The following is a 6,000-nucleotide window of genomic DNA, read 5'->3' as shown; positions in this document are numbered from 1 at the left end:
GATTCCCGGAGACTATTGAAGCCAATCCAGGAGATTTTAGGCTGCTAAAAGTCCACCAGCGCAGTGGGGCTGAGGCAGGCTCCCTTCCTCCCCTAGCTCTGTGCCACCCCTGGTAGTGGCCAGCATGTCCATAAGTGGCTACTAGGCAGAGGCACGGCTACGGGGTCTGCATGCACTGTCCTCACCCTGAATGCTGACTCTGCAGCACCCATTGGCCAGCAACTGGGAGCTGCAGGGGCAGTGCCTGCAGGGAGGGGCAGCATGCAGTTCCACTTGGCTTCCCCTGAGACTAAGAGCTGCTGCCAGAAGAGATAAGCACTGCCTGGCTGGAGCCTGCACCCCAAACCTCATCTCACACCCCTGCCCTAGCCCAGTGAAAATGAGTGGGGGAGAGCGAGCGACGGAGGGATGGGGGCTGAAGTGAGCAGGGCCTCGGAGAAGGGCTGGGCAAGGGTGTTTAGGTTTGTGTGATGAGACAGTTCACAGCCCTAGTCAGAAAAGAGAAATTTCAGGTTCATAACATCTAGATTTCCTGGAACTAAAGTATCAATTCCTGGCAATCCTTCATATATTCAAAGTATACAAACTGTGTGGCAGGCTCTTAGATAAGACCATCAAAAATGAGACTCCCTCTGCTCTTTGTGAGTAGCAAAGTTCCTTTTATATAACGTTTTCATATGATCAGGGGACTTATGCAGTGGCCTTGGACGACATTTCTTTTATTCCTAACCAGGCTAGTTAGAGGCTGCATTCCAGTTGTGCTGAACGAATATAGTTCTGACTCCTTCAGGATGAAAGGCACTATAGAAATCAAAGATGCTATTAATAACGAGATTGAATATCATGGAGAAGAAAAGGGTTTTTCTGTCTTTAGAGCACAGGGGAAACAGGATGTGAGATAATTAACAATAATTTAGGTTATATAACCATGTTGTCTCCTCAGGAAGAAATGGGATTGGTGTCTGCATGAAGGGGTGACACCCTTCTCCAGTTATTTCCACAGGAGTTGCCATTAGCACTTTGGTGTTGTTCTAGCACTAAGCTAAGAGATATTACATTCATTTATAGTATACTAAAATTACAAGTACTAAAGGGGAAATGCTTGGAGCTTTTAACACTGATGGCCAGAATGTGCATAGTATGCAAATACTGAATACAAAAGCACTAGTTTTCTAAGTAGGAATACTCTGCACTCTTTTTCCCCCCATTTTCATATATTTATCCATTTTATATTTATTTACATTTATAAATATGTGCCTCATCAAGGCCCAACCTTTGATGCCTCAATTTCACGCTCCTTTGAAAATGTTTTTTGTATCCAGTTACAACTTATGCCTGTTGTTACAGATTCCGTTGGCTGATTTAGTGAACTATGGACTGAAATAAAACATTAGTTCATTAATGTTCCTCTTGGTGGCACCAAAGAAAAGCAGTGCTTGAATAATAGCAAATTGTGACATTAGTAGAATCTGGACATGGTAGGAAAAATTCTGTTTCCTCCTAGTGTATGTAAATGAAAATAATTTACATTTTTCTCCTGTGACCCCAATGAAAATACTGTTTTAAAAATGGCATGCCAGTTTTAAATGGCTGGTCCCTACAACAGTTCATTTAAAAAATCATAGAATCATAGAATATTAGGGCTGGAAGAGACATCAGGAGGTCATCTAGTCCAACCCCCTGCTCAAAGCAAGACCAACCCCAATTAAATCATCCCAGCCAGAGCTTTGTCAAGCCAGGCCTTAAAAACCTCTAAGGATGGAGATTTTGCCACTTCCCCAGGTAACCCATTCCTATGCTTCAACATCCTCCTCATGAAATAGTTTTTCTTAATATCCAATCTAGACCTCCCCCACTGCAACTTGAGACCATTTCTCCTTGTTCTGTCATCTTCCACCACTGAGAACAGCTGAGCTCCATCCTCTTTGGAACCTCCCCTCAGGTAGTTGAAGGCTGCTATCAAATCCCCGCTTACTCTTCTTTTCTGCAGACTAAATAAGCCCAGTTCCCTCAGCCTCTCCTCATAAGTTATGTGCTCCAGCCTCCTAATCATTTTTGTTGCCCTCCATTGGACTCTTTCCAATTTTTCCACACCCTTCTTGTAGTGTGGGGCCCAAAACTGGACACAGTACTCTAGATGAGGCCTCACCAATGCCGAATAGACGGGAATGATCATGTACCTCGATCTGCTGGCAATGCTCCTACTAATGCAGCCCAATATGCTGTTAGCCTTCTTGGCAACAAGTATCAGAGGGGTAGCTGTGTTAGTCTGGATCTGTAAAAGCAGCAAAGAATCCTGTGGCACCTTATAGACTAACAGACGTTTTGGAGCATGAGCTTTCGTGGGTGAATACCCACTTCTTCAGATGCATGTGGTGGAAATATCCAGGGGCAGGTATATATATGGTAGCAAGCAAGCTAGAGATAACGAGGTCAGTTCAATCAGGGAGGATGAGGCCCTGTTCTAGCAGTTGAGGTGTGAAAACCAAGAGAGGAGAAACTGGTTCTGTAGTTGGCAAGCCATTCACAGTCTTTGTTCAATCCTGAGCTGATGGTGTCAAATTTGCAGATGAACTGAAGCTCAGCGGTTTCTCTTTGAAGTCTGGTCCTGAAGCTTTTTGGTGCAGGATGGCCACCTTAAGGTCTGCTATAGTGTGGCCAGGGAGGTTGAAGTGCTCTCCTATAGGTTTTTGTATATTGCCATTCCTAATGTCTGATTTGCGTCCATTTATCCTTTTCCGTAGAGACTGTCCAGTTTGGCCGATGTACATAGCAGAGGGGCATTGCTGGCATATGATGGCGTATATTACATTGGTGGATGTGCAGGTGAATGAACCAGTGATGGTGTGGCTGATCAGGTTAGGTCCTGTGATGGTGTCGCTGGTGTAGATATGTGGGCAGAGTTGGCATCGAGGTTTGTTGCATGGATTGGTTCCTGAGCTAGAGTTATTATGGTGCGGTGTGCAGTTACTGGTGAGAATATGTTTCAGGTTGGCAGGTTGTCTGTGGGCAAGGACTGGCCTGCCACCCAAGGCCTGTGAAACTGTGGGATCATTGTCCAGGATGGGTTGTAGATCCTTGGTGATGCGTTGGAGGGGTTTTAGCTGGGGGCTGTATGTGATGGCCAGTGGAGTCCTGTTGGTTTCTTTCTTGGGTTTGTCTTCCAGTAGGAGGCTTCTGGGTACACGTCTGGCTCTGTTGATCTGTTTCCTTATTTCCTCGTGCGGGTATTGTAGTTTTGAAAATGCTTGGTGGAGATTTTGTAGGTGTTGGTCTCTGTCTGAGGGGTTAGAGCAGATGCGGTTGTACCTCAGTGCTTGGCTGTAGACAATGGATCGTGTGATGTGTCCGGGAAGGAATCTGGAGGCATGAAGGTAGGCATAGCGGTCGGTAGGTTTTCGATATAGGGTAGTGTTAATGTGACCATCACTTATTTGCACCGTGGTGTCAAGAACGTGGACCTCCCGTGTAGATTGGTCCAGGCTGAGGTTGATGGTGGGGTGGAAGCTGTTGAAATCATGGTGGAATTTTTCCAGAGTCTCCTTCCCATGGGTCCAGATGATGAAGATGTCATCAATATAGCGTAGGTAGAGAAGAGGCGTGAGTGGACGAGAGCTGAGGAAGCGTTGTTCCAGGTCGGCCATAAAGATATTGGCATATTGTGGGGCCATGCGGGTGCCCATAGCAGTGCCACTGATCTGGAGATATATATTGTCATCAAATTTGAAATAGTTGTGTGTAAGTATAAAGGCACAGAGCTCAGCAGCCAGTTGTGCTGTGGCATCATCAGGGATAGTGTTCCTGACAGCTTGTATTCCATCTGTATGTGGGATGTTTGTGTGGAGAGCCTCTACTTCCATGGTGGCTAGGATGGTGTTTTCTGGGAGGTGACCAATGCATTGTAGTTTCCTCAGGAAATCAGTGGTGTCACGGAGATAGCTGGGAGTGCTGGTGGCATAGGATCTGAGTAGAGAGTCCATATATCCAGACAGTCCTTCAGTGAGAGTGCCAATGCTCGAGATGATGGGGCGTCCAGGATTTCCAGGTTTGTGGATCTTGGGTAGTAGATAGAATAACCCTGGTCGGGGCTCTAGGGGTATATTGATTTCTTCTGGTGTTAGTGTAGGGAGTGTCCTGAGTAGATGCTGTAGTTTCTTAGTGTATTCCTCAGTGGGATCTGAGGGAAGTGGCCTGTAGAATTTGGTATTGGAGAGTTGTCTGGCGGCCTCCTTTTGGTAGTCAGACCTGTTCATGATGACAACGGCACCTCCTTTATCAGCCTCTTTGATGATAATGTCAGGGTGGTTTCTGAGGCTGTGGATGGCATTGCGTTCTGCATGACTTAGGTTGTGAGGCAAGCGATGTTGTTGTTCCACGATTTCTGCCTGTGCACGCCGGCGGAAGCATTCAATGTATAGGTCCAGACTGTCATTTCGACCCTCAGGAGGAGTCCATGTGGAGTTCTTCTTCTTGTGCTGTTGGTGGGAGGGCACCTGTGTATCAGTGCACTGTTCAGTGTTGTCCTGGAAGTATTCTTTGAGTCGGAGACGGCGAAAGTAGGCTTCCAGATCGCCACAGAACTGTATCATGTTGGTGGGGGTGGCAGGGCAAAAAAGAGAGTCCCCGAGATAGGACAGACTTTTCTTCTGGGCTGAGTGTGTAGTTGGATAGATTGACGATATTGCTGGGTGGGTTGGGGGTACCACGGTTGTGGCCCCATGTGGCAGGTAGGAGTTTAGACAGCTTACAGTCCTTTTTCCTTTGTAGAGAGGTGAAGTGAGTAATGTAGATCTCCTGTCTTATTCTAGTGAAGTCCGTTTGTATAGAAGTTTGGTTATTAATGAGAGTCTCCAGGTTGGAGAGCTCTTTTTTGATGTTTTCCTGTTTGCTGTATAGGATGCTGATCAGGTGGTTCCTCAGTTTTTTTGATAGAGTATGGCATAATCTCTCACTGTGGTCTGTGTAGTAAGTAGATAGCAGTGGATTTTTTACCTTTAGTCCATTTGGTATGATGTCCATCTGTTTGCATTTGGAAAGGAAGATGATATCTGTCTGTATTTGTGCAAGTTTCTTCATGAGGTTGATGGATTTCCACTCCATACGGCTAAATGCAGTGCCTTGCATGGTGTCAAGTATCAGAGGGGTAGCCGTGTTAGTCTGGATCTGTAAAAGCAGCAAAGAATCCTGTGGCACCTTATAGACTAACAGACGTTTTGGAGCATGAGCTTTCGTGGGTGAATACCCACTTCTTCAGATGCATGTGGTGGAAATATCCAGGGGCAGGTATATATATGCTAGCAAGCAAGCTAGAGATAATGAGGTCAGTTCAATCAGGGAGGATGAGGCCCTGTTCTAGCAGTTGAGGTGTGAAAACCAAGAGAGGAGAAACTGGTTCTGTAGTTGGCAACCAATCCATGCAACAAACCTCGATGCCAACTCTGCCCACATATCTACACCAGCGACACCATCACAGGACCTAACCTGATCAGCCACACCATCACTGGTTCATTCACCTGCACATCCACCAATGTAATATACGCCATCATATGCCAGCAATGCCCCTCTGCTATGTACATCGGCCAAACTGGACAGTCTCTACGGAAAAGGATAAATGGACGCAAATCAGACATTAGGAATGGCAATATACAAAAACCTGTAGGAGAGCACTTCAACCTCCCTGGCCACACTATAGCAGACCTTAAGGTGGCCATCCTGCAGCAAAAAAACTTCAGGACCAGACTTCAAAGAGAAACCGCTGAGCTTCAGTTCATCTGCAAATTTGACACCATCAGCTCAGGATTGAACAAAGACTGTGAATGGCTTGCCAACTACAGAACCAGTTTTTCTCCTCTCTTGGTTTTCACACCTCAACTGCTAGAACAGGGCCTCATCCTCCCTGATTGAACTGACCTCGTTATCTCTAGCTTGCTTGCTACCATATATATACCTACCCCTGGATATTTCCACCACATGCATCTGAAGAAGTGGGTATTCACCCAC

This window comes from Gopherus evgoodei, chromosome 1 (genome assembly GCF_007399415.2).
Source record: "Gopherus evgoodei ecotype Sinaloan lineage chromosome 1, rGopEvg1_v1.p, whole genome shotgun sequence".
NCBI lineage: Eukaryota > Metazoa > Chordata > Testudines > Testudinidae > Gopherus > Gopherus evgoodei.
The sequence above is the reverse complement of the archived record's forward strand: the minus strand, read 5'-3'. Positions refer to the sequence as shown.